This window comes from Vanacampus margaritifer, chromosome 3, assembly GCF_051991255.1.
Source record: "Vanacampus margaritifer isolate UIUO_Vmar chromosome 3, RoL_Vmar_1.0, whole genome shotgun sequence".
Taxonomy (NCBI): domain Eukaryota; kingdom Metazoa; phylum Chordata; class Actinopteri; order Syngnathiformes; family Syngnathidae; genus Vanacampus; species Vanacampus margaritifer.
In genome coordinates this window covers 10,504,717-10,521,812 of record NC_135434.1, presented here as the reverse complement: position 1 = coordinate 10,521,812, position 17,096 = coordinate 10,504,717, and the positions used below count along the sequence as shown (strand labels likewise).

At 38.4% G+C, this 17,096-nt stretch overlaps 1 protein-coding gene and 1 long non-coding RNA gene across 3 annotated transcripts in view; one reads left to right on the top strand and one right to left on the bottom strand.

Moving 5' to 3' along the window:
* gpat2 (glycerol-3-phosphate acyltransferase 2, mitochondrial) overlaps nucleotides 1–15,189 on the bottom strand; it is an 88,829-nt gene extending 73,640 nt beyond the window's left edge. For both annotated transcript variants that reach the window (XM_077561162.1, XM_077561161.1), the window contains exons 1-2: nucleotides 15,114–15,189; nucleotides 11,606–11,652 (exon numbers count right to left, since the gene is read on the bottom strand). The gene's annotated coding sequence lies outside the window, so the exon portion shown is untranslated. The remainder of the gene's footprint in view (nucleotides 1–11,605; nucleotides 11,653–15,113) is intronic.
* Nucleotides 15,190–15,719: 530 nt separating this feature from the next.
* Nucleotides 15,720–16,835, top strand: LOC144048824 (uncharacterized). Its single transcript, XR_013293432.1, has 3 exons — nucleotides 15,720–15,826; nucleotides 15,903–15,925; nucleotides 16,720–16,835. It is a non-coding gene; the product is annotated as an uncharacterized LOC144048824 (long non-coding RNA).
* The last annotated feature ends 261 nt before the right edge of the window (nucleotides 16,836–17,096 follow it).

Here is a 17,096-nt window from a genome sequence, read left to right as displayed (position 1 = left end):
GATTTCACCAAAAACATCAGATTCTGACCAGTGTAGAGAAGAAAAAAAAAAAAGCGTAATCACAACAGTGAATTTTTGACGCTTATATTTTTTCCAGCGACCTTTTGATGGCAAAATAATTTACAGATATAGTACGCGCCTTAACCGATTGTGTCTTTTGTCACGATCGCAATGCCCACTTTCTATCAGGGCTGAACGAAATCAACGAGAATGAGGGAATGAAGTTTTTTGCGAGGGAACACAATTTTTTTTTTTCCCCCTACCATGTCACCTTAGGGGGCTCCGTATTGAAAAGCCAAGTAAAAGCAAAGCACGAGGCTCATTCTTGCATATGCATTATAAACTAACACTCTGAACTGACATTCATTTCATTAAGCTAAATAAATCACTCTTCAAAATATTCCTGATTCCATCTTGTGAACGCCATTGGCAAATGTTGTGCTGTCAACTTGTCATGTGTTCTACAAATAAAAGTAAGTAATAAAAGTACAAAACCTCAGAGCAGAGTTCCTTCTTCCTAACAAGTATCTATCTCACTGTCTCCGCTTTATGTCCCTCTTGTCAATATTCTCACAAGTGTACAGCTTACACCTTAGACCCCTAAACTGTCAACCTCAATGTCTACCATAATTATATTTCCCTCTCCTCCATGTCCCTTCTCGGCCCATCTCATTTCTCTCCCTCACTACACCAAGAGGCTACTTAACATCTTAACTGCGGTGATAAACAACAGACAACTCATTCCACTATCAATCAACATCACTCCAACCACGCTTCACGTCTCCCAGGCCTTGCAATTCCTTAGTGCTCTGGGGATCTGATTTATTCCCACCTCTCAATGACTTCCCAAGCTTATTCTCTCCTCAACACTTTCTCCCTCCACTAAATCTGTGCTTTGTCAGCATCTCTTTTCCTCCAACTGATGTGGAAAAAACATACTTTCTCTGTACATAAATATTATGTGTCCCATTTGGTTCTTAGTAGAGAAAATTAACACTGTTTTATAATACCCTTGAAACTACTCCTGCCAGAACAGAATCGTGCATTTTGTGGTATTTTACAAAGACGCATGGCGGTAAGTGGTTAAGAGAAGATTAATTAGAAGGAGAAAAAGAAAAACACTCCTGTTCATTGTTTCTCTTCCCAATCGCCTGACAGGACTCTCAGTTGGAGCTGGTATCGAGCAGCTTTTTGTCAACAAAGCAGGGTTTTTCCTGCATTCGGATTTTATCCCCGTGTCTTTCTTCGCAATAAGCAGGAGACTTTAACAATAGGGGAGGGTCTTGAAACTCAGATTTATCGATAGCTGCAGCTATGACGCGCATGAGCTACACACACAGTTTTCCAGCAAAAATAAATAAAATATACGCAACTTCTGTTCTCCATGCATAGCCCTGTACCAAACCAAACGCACTGTACTGTACATGATGTAACAAAAATCAAATGCATCTTCTGTGGAAGCAGTCTTGGACATGCCTCATATACAGACGCTCCCCAACTTACGAACGAGTTACGTTCCGAGCGATCGTTCGTAAGGTGAATTTGTTCGTAAGTTGCTTCAGTGCTATATTTTGTATTATAATTGATGTTTAAAGAGAATACGTACAGTACTGTACTACGTATGTTAGAGAGAGAGAGCGAGAGACACACACAGTATGTACATGTACGTAATAGGATAAATAAAATGAAGTTTAACTTACTTTTGGAAGATGTACTTGATGCTTAAGGAGAGGAGGAGGAGGAAGAGGAGGATTTTATATCATGAGAGGTTCTTCGTCGTCGCTGGAATGGGCTTCAAAAGTTACTTCCTCCTCCGTAACTTCAATGTAGGAAGAAGTTGAGGGTCGCGGAGAAGAAGATGAGGGTTGATGAGTATCTTCCTTGGAGGATTGACTAGAAACTGGCCGAAAGAAGCGATCTAACGACGATTGCACAGTTTTCTTCTTTTTTCATCATAAATGATGCGGTAGCACTGTATGGCATCATTCAATTGATTTGCAACCTTTGTGCAACGTTCAATATTTGGGTCTTGCAGCTCGAAGAGTGCGATGGCTTTATCTATGAGCGACAGGCGTTTCTTCTTCTTCCTCCTCCTCGACACGTTGCTGAGCCTCCAATGCTGGGTGAGCTCTCACAGCGCCAAGCGTCGGTATTAGCGGCGGAAAGAAGCACTACAGTACTCGGAAAAAGGTGCGCAATACAAAATCGAACTTACGGCATCTCTTTCCGAACATTTTTTGACATGCGCGCATGCGCGCAGACATGTTCGTATGTAGCGTTGTTCGTAACTCGAATGTTCGTAAGTAGGGGAGCGTCTGTACACTATATAATTGCTCTCATTCCCAAAAATTATTTTGAATCCTGAACAAATCAGCAGATGACCAATTGGAGGTTCTATGCTATAAAAATTTAATCAAATGTAATTGTATTGAAAATTAAAACAACATTAGGCAAAAGAGAAGATATTTTGTGCATATTCTGGGTAGTTCCTTGCAGTGTATCTGCCATAATATCTGCTAAACTTGAAAATATACAGTATATGTCAGAAACAATAGTCTAAGATGCTGAACAAACAACTACCCTGGGCTGACCATGCCTGCTGCTGAGTATGGTTAACTCATCATTGGGATGAGAAACGCCAAAAACAATCATCCACTTATAATGTGAAGGAAAGTGGTTTTAGCCTCCAGTCTCTGTCTCTGAAGAATTGAATTAAGTAAAACTTCAGATATTACATTTCTTAGCCAATTTAATCACACCAGTACAGTGGGAAAACAGAAAGAAAAGACAACACTGGTAATTGGGAAAACTTTGTTATACTGTATCCGACTGGGGATTTTCTTCAGAGAGCGCACTGATTCTGTCTGACTAAGACTGCGAAACATGTGTAAAAACTTGCTGTGACTAAGTGTGTGATACTATTTCGACCACGTAGCACAAAAACAACAATGTGATACTGTCCAAGTGTGACCACAAGCACATGGCATCAAAGAAAACAGCATTTGAAAACATTTTCTGGATCTATAGATAAATAATGGTTGATAGTTACATTTGGAGGAAATGTCGGCTTCCTCAATTAAATCTCTATTCCAGGAAAAAATCTGTATTGCAATTTAAAACAAGACTCAACAATTAAACCTTAACTGCCTTGTTAAAAGAAAGAAAAAAAAAAGAGAAGCAGATTGTAAAGACTGCGTAGTACTGCAGCAGAGCCTGAGTCTTCAAGTATAACTGCTTTACATTCAAATTCAAGAGCCAAGAGTGACAAAATAACAATAACAGTACTTTTTATACATAACATTTCAGTTAAGACAATTACAGGACATGTAATTGTGAACAAAGATATTTCAATATTATTATATAACAATATAAATATATCCCAAGTATTGTTTTCTGTTTCCAATGTTGTTGTGCCAAACTTTTCCATTTCAACAGCAGTCTTGTCGTGACGAACACAATTCTTAGTAATTCAAAATTGATAAAATGGCCAGTTTTCATCTTGTGTTTTCATACATCGTGATTTGTTACTTCCTTTTTCTACACGGTTGTTTACAAAAATAACAACAATTACAGCTCACGAGAACCGCGGAAAAAGTTTTTAAATAGTTTGTCTTTTTCTTTTTCCTATCATAAAACCGAAGCATTTGAGCAGGCAAGTGAAGACTTAATATCAACTGTGGGTCTCATGAGGGAGGCTGAGCATTCCACCCCCCCCCCCCATTCTAGCCATGCTGCCTTTCTGTAAAATAAATAGGTAGAATAATAGCGCATCAACCTTGAATGGACTGTACTAGATGATGTGGCTGAAAAACAATGAGCCTTTACGTTAAAATAATAAAGCAAGTTATTAACCAACAGAAATCATAATTTCTATAAAACAACGCTAACAATGGCGTGGTTGAAGCACAAGGTCAATAATAAACTTGTTTACTCACTTCCAAGTCAATTTCATGGCTGCAGCACACTATAGCGTTGTCGTAACAGAACAGAACAGCTGGGAAAAAAATTATTTGAGCACGGCTATGGGATGATGCCCAAATAGAAGTTTAAATCCCTTCACTGTAAATCCAACTTAGTGCTAGGCAATATGATTATTTTTGCGAAGGTATACAGTACAGTGCATACTGACAAAAGTAGAAAGGACATTAGTGAGCCACAACTACCTCACCAACACTTCTGTGATTCAGAGCTACAACAAAGATTTGATTTGTATGTTTTAGTGTCCTGTGAATAAGCAAAGGCCCTTGTCAGTGATAAAAGCAATATGGTATCTGATATAAATGGGTGACAAGAGAGTTATTTTTTTTACAACGACTAGCCGAAGTAATAGCCGATGACACAGCTACAGTATATGGAATTGGACTCTTTGATTGTACACCACAAAAACACAGTAATGGTAGTAGTACCCTTTTTATGCCAACATTTGCCAACCAAAGGAGATACTTCTTCAGGTCGGCTATTTGTTGTTGAGATGGTTTATTTGCTTTAAAAGAGAAACTTACAGAGTAAAGTCCAAACTGACAACATAATCTTCATCAACTTCAAATGGATAGTTTTTTTTCTCATGTTCTTCTACTTTACTTACCACTGTGCTTCTTTCAAGAAAAAAAAAAAAAGTGTCACAACAACCCAAAGAAAAAAATCGAAACACCCACGCAGAGTACATCCTGTGGTGCTGGCTGAAATGGTGTCTTTTCAGGAGCAGTGATAGCTCGCCTGATATGTCCACGCATTATGAAAGTTCAATGTCCAAAATGTGCACAATATTTAAGCATAATAAATATTCCCAAGATTTTTATAAAAATGTCACACTTTATTAGCTTAGGTGTAACCTCCCAAGTGAAGCCTTAACAATTTTTTATTTTTTTTTTTTACTGATAAAGGTGAAAGCAATTTGTAATACACCCCACTGTCTGGATTAAAAGTGTCCATTCAGTCTGTGTTACAGACAAAGCAACTGGGAGCAAGAAATGAAAAGATGCCCCACAGGAATCCCATTTAAATTCCATAAAAATAATGACAACTGTGCTTCCCAAGCACCAAATCAGATAAACAATTCAAATTCAGACAGCGCTCACCTTTTTAATTTATAAGGGGAAATGCAAAATCATTCTGGCAAATGCAGTCCATCTCAAGCATTGTGAAAGAGGGCGATGCTGAGATGCCTCCGCCCAAAATAGAAACAAAGAGTGCGACAAGAGCAACAAACTGATAAAAGAGCGGCGATAGACTCGAACAGCCAAATTGAAAATTACAACAAAAAAAATAGCACAGCGGCGGCAAAGACATTATGTAGATATCACTTAAGTGTTAATTTGTTAGAGACCAGTGCTCACTTATGCACAATTAAAAAGCAGAGTCCTGCAGGACTACTGGACCAAATGAACACTCCGCAAGCCTCTCTACGTGGTGCAGATGTGACGGCACCACAGCTACTACAATGTGGAGTGGGAGGGAAAAAACAAAACAACAAAACAAATGAACAAACAAAGCACAAATGACATGGGCGCGCACACACGAGGCTACAGGTGTGCAAGTGAATTTGCGTCAGCAAGCCCTTGAAATTCGGCTGCTTTTATGCTTGTGGAATGCAGGTCATGTGCGTCAAATGTCAGGGGTTACGTATACCCGTGCTATACATAAACATGAAGTAGCCCACTATACAAGTAATGGCACAGGATTGAAAGAATACAGTTTAGTTCTATTAAAAACTGCTACATGTACTCCTCATTCATTTAAAGGATATAAAATACAATTGAATCCAGTAAATGACCAAAGCGAACTAGGGGTGTTCCATATCATACCTTCTACGACATTACCGGTGTATTTTTCTGGGTGATAAAAAAAATTGAAAACGCAAAATTGACGTGATGACGTAATGCGTACCATCATACGTCTTTGTGTTCATTTGGACGTAGGTAGATCGTTCGCTGCTGCATAAAAACAATGTAGAAGCGTGTGAGCCAGTTCTGTCGCATCTTCGGCAAAGTGGGAGTGAGCTACGTTCGTCGTGTGGAGGCTGTTTGGTTACAAGAGGTCAGATATGATGCAAAAAATAAAATAAAATACAATCGTTTGCAAATTGCGCAGGAAAACTGTTGCCGTAAAAGTTAAGAGATGCGCAGGCTAAAGACACGCGAGGAAGACATAGAAACGGTGCGTGTTCTTTGGCGTGAACAAAAGTTCATTACTGGAGCACAAGAAAAAGCAGACGGTGGTTGGATAATACTGAAGCGGTCGCGTATTGTTTGGCTAAGATAAACCGTGGTGTTTACTTTACCGTGATTGGTAACTCGCCATCTAATTGACGTGAGTTTGTGATGCTAACCGGCCGCTAAGCTAACGTGCTCTCGACGAGACGGCATGCGCGTTGCTGCCGCGCAGCTGCGCAAACATCATTGGCCAATCAGAGACGTTCGCGGCAAAATAACGCTCGCAGGAGTGTTGCTGGTTACGGCAAAAATAACCACTGCGTAAACAATCGCAGGCGAAAAACATTTTTCAACAATACGCTTGCCTGCGATGTACAAAGCTTGACGCTACAAACTAGTGATGGGAAAATGAAGCCTCATGAAGCTTCATGAAGCACTTTTAGTATATTTATTACTCCTCTAGATGGTGCTCTTGGTTCAAATATAAAGGCTAGTGCAATGAAAATGTATTACATTTCCACTAGTGATGGCAAAATGAAGCTTCATGAAGCATCTGCGATACTTTTTGACTCCTCTAGATGGTGCTCTTGGTTTAAAGATAAAGGCAAGTGCAATAAAAATTGATTACATTTGCATTGCATCTTTGAATCATGAGTGCCATCTTGAGGAGTCAAAAAGTATCGCAAGTGCTTCATGAAGCTTCATTTTCCCATCACTAATTTCCACTGCCTTTTTAAACCAATAGTGCCATCTAGAGGAGTCAAAAAATATCACAAGTGCTTCATGAAGCTTCATTTGCCCATCACTACTACAAACTGGCTGCTACAGTGAATCCCCCCATCTCTACAACACAAGGATCAACCACACGGGAGAAAATAATGGACTTTCTTTACTCATGCAATTTTCCACTGAATTCTGAAGCTTTGTGTTTTCTTTGTATTTGCTACATAAATGTGCTTTATGTGCTTTAAGCAGTTATGTTACAATTAGACCTCATAGGGTAAACACTACCAGGCCTGTTTTTATTTCCATTTAGGTTGCTATATTTGCACTTTGTTTACATTTCAATTGTGAAAAAAAGGTGGCTTGAATATTGTGCTGCAATAAAAGTGCTATTCTTCCAGAGCACCAATCACAAATCTATTGTTCTGAAATGATTACCAATATCGTCACCGCATATTTCATTGAAATATCGTGATATACTTTTTAGGCTCACCCACCCCTATAATGTGAACAATATTGTTAGACAGTAATTGGATATCACTCAAAGTTGCCATGCCTTGTCAAAATGCCAAATATCGGCACAGAAAACCGGCCTGACCGATAATCGGTCTATCCTTAGTAATGTCATGTGCAATGTTGTTTAAATGGTAAAAATGGACTCCTTTTTGTATAGCGCTTTAACAACATCATATGGTGCCCAAAGCGCTTTACAATTGAAGCCTCACATTCATCCATTCACACACACATGCACACAACAGTGGTCGGCTGCTGCCAGGTCCGCTAGGAGCAAATCGGGGTTCGGTGTCTTGCTCAAGGACACTTCGATATGGTTCGAACCCACAGCCTCACAGATGGGAAGCAACCACTCAACCACGCCACCCCATACATCCATGCTCCTCTACAGTATCAGTACCATAAATGATTATTTGCGGAATACGCTATCCCAAGACAGTATCGTTTATACAGTTACAGTGAAGTGTGCAAAATGATGTTCTCTTGGACTCTAACTTGTTAGCAGGCTCATTGTTGGCATAGGACATTTGATTGTTTTACGTAATTGTGACTTCAGTGCGATGCTGAGGTGCGACAGAGCCAGCTAACACCAGAGCCACATCAAATCCTGGGAATTCCTTTACTTCTATACCAACATCCATCCGGCATTGTATTAGAATGCCCAATATATTCTAATTGTGACGCAGCGGTCATTTATTTGCACAAAGTTAAGTCGCACTTCCATACTCCACGCACACAAAGTGTGTGCTTGCGCACTCAGCAGAGGAGCACTCAGCAGACAAGCACTCTGCAACTCGGCTGCACTCAAAACACACTTCGGTGCTCAAAATCTCCTCTTACGTGCTTGTAATTGTGGCACAAATATAACGGCATGCTGTACCCCGAGGGTCACCAACTCACAACTCTGGTCCTCGAGGGCCCCTATCCTGGATGTTATTGAGGGTTCTCTCACCTCCAACACATGCTCAAATGTTCTGCTTGTCGAGAAGCTCTGCAGAAGCCTGATCCTTATCATTCAAAATCAGGTGTATTGAAAGAGGGGGAACATCTAAAACATGCAGGATAAGGGCCCTTGAGGACCGGAGTTGGTGACCCCTTCTGTAGCCTCTGCCTCAAGCACACAGAATGCTGGGGTTGGAGTTTTCTTCTATTGGCCATTGACAACTGACATTGATTCACTGTCCAGCCCTAACTTCTACCTCCCTGCATTTTAGACAAATAAGTAAAAGAGATCCAACCATTACAGTGGAAATTGGAGTCAAACGTAAATGTCAGTCGCACAAAACATTGGATTTTGAAACAACACCATTGATATTCATATTCAGCAGTATCTCAGACAAGTCTTGAAATAGGGGTCAACAATGGATTAGCACACAAGTTGTTTTAACTTAATAAAACAATTACAGCTTGTTCAAAAATAAAACAAAGCAGTAATAAAAGCATCTGATCTGACACTAAATTCAAGAACCAACAAGATAAAAGAGACTGTAGAATGAGAATTGAAATTTTTGTAACAAAATTAGCCAAAATGCCATGGCACTTGCAATAAGTGGAACTAAAGATTCTGGTTTACAGACAAGTTGTTTATATGCTCAGCAGATGTCCCACAACAGTAGCTACACCCAATCCCAATTTCCAGATTTTCAAACGGAACAAGGAGAAAGCACACCAAATCATAAGAGAACTTTTTGAGGATACCAGCTGTCACTGCTTTAAAAAAAAAATAAAAATAAAAATGCATCTACATTCTTGGACCAGCAAGACAATTCCCTTAAGAGCACTTGGATGTTGGAAACCAGATGCAATCATCAGCAGACGTCACGAATTTCTGCTTCAGAACACTTGACACAAAACACTTATAAAGCAGACCACTGTTGTATACACTCAACGGGCACTTTATAAGATACACCTTGTTAGCTTTTGAGTCGGATCCGCTTTCACCTTCAAAATGGTGTTTGGTCTTCATCATTGCAAAAGTCAAATGTTTTGAGCATATTGACAATATAGCAGTAATAGTAAATGCGAGATTTAGAGACTGCACATTCACAACCACATCCCAAAAGGTACTAAAACTGGATTGACATATTGTGACAGTGGAGGCTGTTTTGGTGCCGCGAGCTCATTGTTGTGATGTTCACGAGAGCAACAAAAATAAATAAAGGTGATTAAAGCTTTGCGACATGGTGCGTTTCCTCCAGGAAGCCGACATCAAAAAATAGTTCAGGACATTGTGGATATAAAGGGTCAGCAATAATGCTCAGCATGACGACGACATTTAAACGATGCTCAATTGGTAAGAAGAGAAGTCCAAGATGTGTTAGGAAAATACAATCCGCTCCAGATTTATTTAATTATAATTCCTTTGTGTGTTTGTTTTTCCAAATTGTTGCTCTGCTTGATTTTCGCTCATCTCTCAGCATTAAAACGTTTTGCTTTTTGCTTATAGACAGCTCTCTGGTCTTCATGTTTACTTAAAGTGTGTTTTCCAAAAACAAACACTCATTTAAACAATCAATCTAAAAGGCAACACACGAGCAACTCGATTACACCAATCAAGGTGACCAATCACAGGTTGCAGTACTTCTGCTCACTTGAAAAGTGGGTGTGTTCAAATGGAAGGTGCTCTGCCTTGATTCAGTTCTTTAACACATCTAGATGTAAATTAAATTTTTTTATTTTTTTTAAATCGTAATCACAGCCTCCATGGCGGCGTATAAGAAGCACTTCTTCAGCTAAAAATATCAAAGCTCTCACAAACATATTACGAGACGTGATTAACGGGGGAAAAGACGGAGAAGCCTTGCTAACTGATTTGCTAACCGGCTAACGTTGTCGTGAAACGGGCATTCATTTAAGTGCTTGGGTGATCGATACACTTTTTACAAAGTTCTCGCTGGTACCGCGTTTAAGTGGAGCGTGTCAAACTTTTAATAGCAAAACAGCAGGCCTTTTAATGAGTCTCTGGAGAGAAAAAGTCATGCGACACACTTAGCTAAACAGGAAGTGATGTGATTGTTACGGCATCCCCGTACGTCAACCGGGAAGGAAGATTAAAGGATTGACAAGCGATTCAGAAAATTGACATACCAAAGTGAATACTTTTTACATCACTTAAGTGTATTTGTTTTCACACTGCAGTCCTGAGTTTTGATTTTGACTTTTGAAAGCTGCAGAATAAATGTTTCAAAAGGAAATGAAAGTAGAGCTCATCATTTTTCGTGAACATTTGATAATTTTATATAGCACACTCCTGGATGCATTTCCCTTTTGATACAGATTTGTTTAACGTCACTTCAAAATAAATTGAGAAAAGGTAATTAAATAGTGTGTTGTATATATAATATAATAGCCTATATCGTGATATAATTTTTTTCTATATCGCCCAGCACTAAGGAAAAGTGTACAGTACTGTTTTGTGTTTTTCATTTAAATTGTTCCATGATATAACGGATGTTATTCTTCTAATATATATTGCATCCCTCACAAAATGAAAAGACTCACACGGAGCTGCAGTTGGCGAAAACTCACCCTGAGACCCTCACATTCTGAGTAAGTGACCAAGATGGGCCAACCTGACCGACTCCTGCGCCTGATGTCACTCACTAGGACACACCCCTTAAAGGCACACATCTTACTCACAAATAGTATGGAATAACTATATTTACATTCTCATTGATTATGTTTTTTGTACCATACAATCCTCTTTTTTATTTTTTACTTTTTAAACACATAACAATGTGGGTGTTTTGGAGGGTTCCGGAATGGATCATTGGATCATTTCAATTCATTTCAACATTTGACAGAAAAGTAAATTGAGTTACCAGCTTGGTCACAAAATCAATTCAAAAATTCATAAATCCGGGTGCCACTGTTGAGAGGGACGGGTTGACAGAAAAAGTCATCTAAAGACAGACCACATGCTACCACGTGTCCACAACTTCAAGTCAAGTCTTAGCCTTAGGCAAACAATGCTTTTGGACAGAGGACACCTGGGAGAAGAAAGAAAGGTAGAAAACATCCTGTGACAGAGACTGTGCTGTTGCTAAGGTCCTTTCACAACAAATTCAACTACAACTCTAGCCCTCAAACCAGGGTCCTTTGAGCGACCCCCAAGGCAGTGGAGCCCCTGTAGATTTACAAGTGAAGACGGCAAAATAGACTATTGTGCCAATAAACGCATACGGTCAAAGCAGTAAGAGGCCCAGGATCATTCCTACCTTATTCTCAGGCAGTGAAATGATTCTTCCAGTGGGTATTGTCAGAACTATTGGAGAAGAAACAAAGACATGTTAGGAGCATGAAATGAAAGACTAACACAGAGGGAAATTTGAAAATGAAAATTCAACGTCAAAACTGCTAAGATACTCGAGAGAATTTTGTCGTGTGGGTGGCGATAATACACATTTCCAGAGAAGGTGCTAATTGAGAATTTTACAATTATGCAGGATTGCTGCTGGATCACTGCCCATAAAAGAAAAAAAAATCCTCAATCCACTCCTTTTTCGGCTCAAATTTGAAATGAAACTTTCATGGAAGTCTGTTATGTAATTTAACAGCAAAACCGCTCGTCTTGCACTTTGAAACTTTAGCAGAGGTAATAAATGTCTACATAGAACTTTCAGGGCTGCTCCATGTAATCACTTCTTTCACTTGACTTAAAACCGTGTTTTCGTGCCAGCGGGCGAGTATAAAAAGTTCTGACAGGCATCAGCCATTTTTTTATGCCTATATGAACTATATATGGCACGAAACCCACTTCCATGTAAGGAATAAGTGTCAGCCCATTGATGAGACGGAAAGGGGAGAAGGAAAGATAAGAATGAAGTCTTCAAGGCATGATTAGGTATTCACTGTTAGACAAGCCAAATCAGAAGTAATGGAGAAGACATCAGTGGAACGGGCAAAGACAAATGAGGGGATCGGGAGGGGATGTAAAAAAATATATATATTAGTTACTGTGACGGCTCATTTGGCTACACTAAACAAAAACTCTTCTGTATTTACTAGTACACACGGTCACACCACATGTAACTAATCTCATTCATGCAGGAGGATATTATCAACTCTCTTTTCTTTAATTCAGTGTAAAAAATGCTTACAAATAAGCTAATCTTGTCTACCATTCCATAAGGGTGCAAAAAGGTCTTAACTGAAAGTTTATTGTTTATCAGTATATTGCAAAATAGGGACACATTTTGTTATAAATGCTGCAACCATCATCATCAGTCATCTTTTATTTATTTTTTTTTAATTTCAAAGCAGATTTGCCTCTTCTTGCGAATGTTGCCTGTCATGCACCTTCGAATATTGGACAGATGGCTTATTGGATGGCCCACGTCACATACTGATGATGAGAAATGTTCACTTGTGATCACATTGGCAATTTATCAAAACTTACCCAAGGAGAGACTCGAGTCAAAAGTTTGTGCTGTGTGGGATCCCGCATCAAAATTGTTGATGTTAATTAACTCAGCCCTAATTCTTAACACACTGCACACCTATTTTTTTTTTTTTATGTAGCTAGGATGTATCATATTTCTTCAACATTGGCGTAAAAGAAAAGCCACACATTTCGAGGAAACTGGAGGGGAAGAGAAGCATTTAGTAATGGCGCACAGAAAAAAAAAGATTTGAAGATTGCTGATTGGCAAGAATGCAAATCAAACAACTACAGACGCTCCCCTACTTACGAACATTCGAGTTACGAACAACGGTACATACGAACATTTCTGCGCGTACAGTATGTCGAAAAATGTTCGGAAAGAAATGCTGTAAGTTAGATTTTGTATTGCGCGTAGTGCTTCTTTCCGCCGCTAATACCGACGATTGGCGCTGTGAGAGCTTATTGGAGGCTGAGCAACGTGGCGAGGAGGAGGAGGAAGAAAACGCCGGTCCCCATGAAGCAGGAAATAACTTTTGAAGCCGATTCCAGCGACGACGAAGAATCTCTCATGATATAAAACCCTCCTCTTCCTCCTCCTCCATCATCTCCTTAAGCATCGAGTACATCTTCCAAAAGTAAGTTAAACTTCATTTTATTTATCTTATTACGTACTTGTACATACTGTGTGTGTGTCTTTCGCTCTCTCTCTCTAACATACATAGTACAGTACAGTACAGTACTGTACGTACTCTCCATTTTATTAAAAGTTTTTTTCAGTACAAACCAATGCAGGTTACTTGTACAAGCCTTAAACATACTTATATAAACCTTCAATATACTTATATAGGCTTTAAACATAAATTATAATACAAAATATAGCACTGAAGCAACTTACGAACAAATTCACCTTACGAACGATCGTCCGGAACGTAACTCGTTCGTAAGGTGGGGAGCGTCTGTATTTCCATGATGTCTAACAAGCAGCAATGGCACTACTAGGAACTACATAAAAATAATTTTCCTGCTAGTTGTTGTTCATTAATTCTGAATGAGACGCTAAGTACCCTTCAGCCATTTCAGTACTGAACGCTTGTTCACTGTGGCCGTGACAGTTGTTCTTTTTTTTTCTTTTTCTTTTGTCCCTGCCAGTATGAGCTATTTTGTGCACCCAACTTGATTTGACACTTCATCGTAGGTATCCATTACTTGCATTAATTACTTACACTGACTGATAAATTGATGCTTGGATTTGTGCTTCACTCAAAAAAGGTTCTGGGGTCAGAAAAAAATCACATTGATAATTTGAATGTAAAAGCCATTCACATGATTGTGCATTTGTCAGAACCACTGTTTTCCACGTTTGACTGCATCTGAATTTTTCATCTTACCACAAACCACTCGATGACATCAAAAAGGTGTACTTTTCTTAAGTACGACTTTCAGTTTTCTCTAAAGATTGGTCAGTAGTCCCTAATTTGTAGTTGACAACCCCCCGTCAAATACTTTTAGGTAAGGCCATTCTTCAAATCCAGCAGACATTTTTTTTTAACAGCATTTCAGGTCACTGTTCATGTTATTCTGTTGGTTCAAATTTTATGTTGCTTCCAATGCTAATTTCTATGATTTATCTGCTCCTTAACTAACACTAATTGAATTTTTGTTTATTCTTGATGCTTACTGGGGGGGTTTTCATAGCACGTAATATAAAAATGAGGTACAGCAATAAGTTATTTATTTGCTGTATTTTACTACATTCATGTTATGATGTGACTTTACCTGTGTACATTACATTACTATTAGGAGACTGTCAGATTATTTTCTGTAGAAAATGTGAATTTAATATTTATTGTAAATAATTATTATGATTTGTCAGAGGAAAACACATATCACTGGAATTATCTTTAGAAAAACATCAGACAAGTCTGAAAATGTGTTTTCATGTAAATCAATAAATCCTTGAAATTTTACACACATACCTTGACTACTAGACTACGACGCGCCCATATTTACGTACATATTCTAGTTCTCGTAACGTAACTTTGTCGTAAAACGAGGACCCCCTGCAATTAACGTTTGTAATGGCTATAAACCGCAATTAGTACCTCTTCTTAAAGCGCAAGAAGTTGTCGAAGTTAGCTAAAAGTAACGAAAAATAGCATACACGTTAGCTGTCAAATTGTGGAGTTAGTTTGGATTAGATTAGACTGTGACAGGCTATGTTAGCTTGCTCACACCCAAGGCCAGCCTAGTGTCATTACTGTATCCTCGCATAAAAATGTTTACATACCTAGTAAATAAACGGCCTTTCGCGTAATTCCGGTTTAATTTGTGACGTTACAGACCTCGGACTTGGCAACTGGTGTCACGTCCTTCCTGGTAATGCTCGCGGCATCTGGCAATCACGCTTGTGTAGTGCCCTAGTGCTCGCAACAAAGTTGGTACGACGTGAGTCACGTGACCAAAATCTAATATAAATCTATCATATTTATTTATTTATGTATTTATTTATTTTATTTAATCAACAGGACCAATGTTACTGAGTAGGGGAAAAAGAAGAAAACTGTGTTTTCATTTTATCAAAATGTTACGAATTAATGACCTTTTAAAGATTTCAGAAAGTCTGCAAAACGGACTCTTTTAATCTAAACAAACCAACCCTAACTTCAGAATGGAGGTTTTTGAGTTAGACCTTAAAAAATAATGACGATTATTTACAGGAAGTGACGTCGTTCGGCGCGAAATAATGACTTTTCACAGGGCTGCAGACAGTTCTACTCTATAATAAATTAATAAATTAATAAATTAATAAATTAATAAATTAATAAATTAATAAATTAATAAATTAATAAATTAATAAATAAGAACGTTCTACTCTTGTGTCCAAATTCAAAAGGCTGGGTCCTCCGAAGGCCGAATTTACCGGCTGCATGACGTCACTCCCGGCGCGAGCTTGAGCAACAATAAACCATTTACAGTGTATTGTCATCAGTGTACATAAACTGATTTTTGCTGATCTGACATCTATCCAGACGAATGAGCTGCACTCAACACAAAGGTATGATCATTGGCATAAATCATTCATTCACTTCAGTTCATCATTGATGACAAATGATGTCGCTGCTTACTTGCAGTTGGCCTCATGGGACAGATCAAGGTGAGTAGAGTTTTCTAAACTTGTACTCAAGAGTACTGTTATGTTAGCTCACAACTAAAGCAAAAGTAAAAAATAGTCCTCCCAATAATTATGCGAGAGTAGCCTAAGAATAAGTAAGTTAAAAACAACAACAAAAAACAAGAAAAAGTATATATAAGTACAAAGTAACTAGTGAGGAACTTATGATTCATTTCTATTTGTTTTTAACTCACAGCTTGAATATAAAAAATATAAAATAGGGATGTGAAAATGCAGGTATTGCTCAATTATTCTTGAAGTATTATTTTGTGGATTTTAGCCTTAATTTAAACAATAATAAATTAAATCTCTGCAAAATAATAAAAATAGGAATTTCTGAAATACTCGTATCTGTTATTATTAAGAAAGACACCTTTATAATATACAAAAAAGAATAAGACTTTATTGCTGTGACATGTAATTTGTTCAAAAATTAATTAAGTAAATAAACCTCTTTATTCATGTAAGAGTGCCAGATTTATGTGATATGTCCTAATCCAATCAGTGTTTTGATTGGTGAGCTGTTTTCCATTTCTAGGAATGCATTTTTTTTTCCAGTGCACAGCATAGTAATTTATTTATTATTTTTACGGACCCCAACCCCATGGATCCCGATACTCCTGTTGGAGAGTCCCTGCTATAATGTTTATTTTCATTTCAAGAATAATATTTTGAAATTTGTTTCACAACTAAATCATGGCATAAGTCATCAAGGTCAGACTACTTTATTGAAACCTTGAGGAATGTTTTTTTATTTTTTATTTCTTCATCTTCAGAAAGCAAACTGGTTAAGATTGACTCAACAACACTTCAGCTGGTTGCAGTCAAGACACAATCAACGTGTGACACAGCCATGACAAGCCATTGGGTGTGGTGACGATAAAAATCTCAATAAACCGTAAAGGCAGATATGAGGAACACTAAACGATTTAATGAGCCAAGTGTGGAAACGGGGGATGGAAAAAGGTCAAATATTTGCCGCATAGCTCATTTAGCACAGTAAAGCTAAAATTTTCAGCTTGAACAAGATTCAAGGTGCATTTATGGGCATCGAAGTGTGTAAATGTAACAGAGGAGTTTGTAGATGAACCGACGACATACTTAAAGTTCATCTCAAAATTTGAGCCAGGCTAGATAGACTATTGCGTTACGT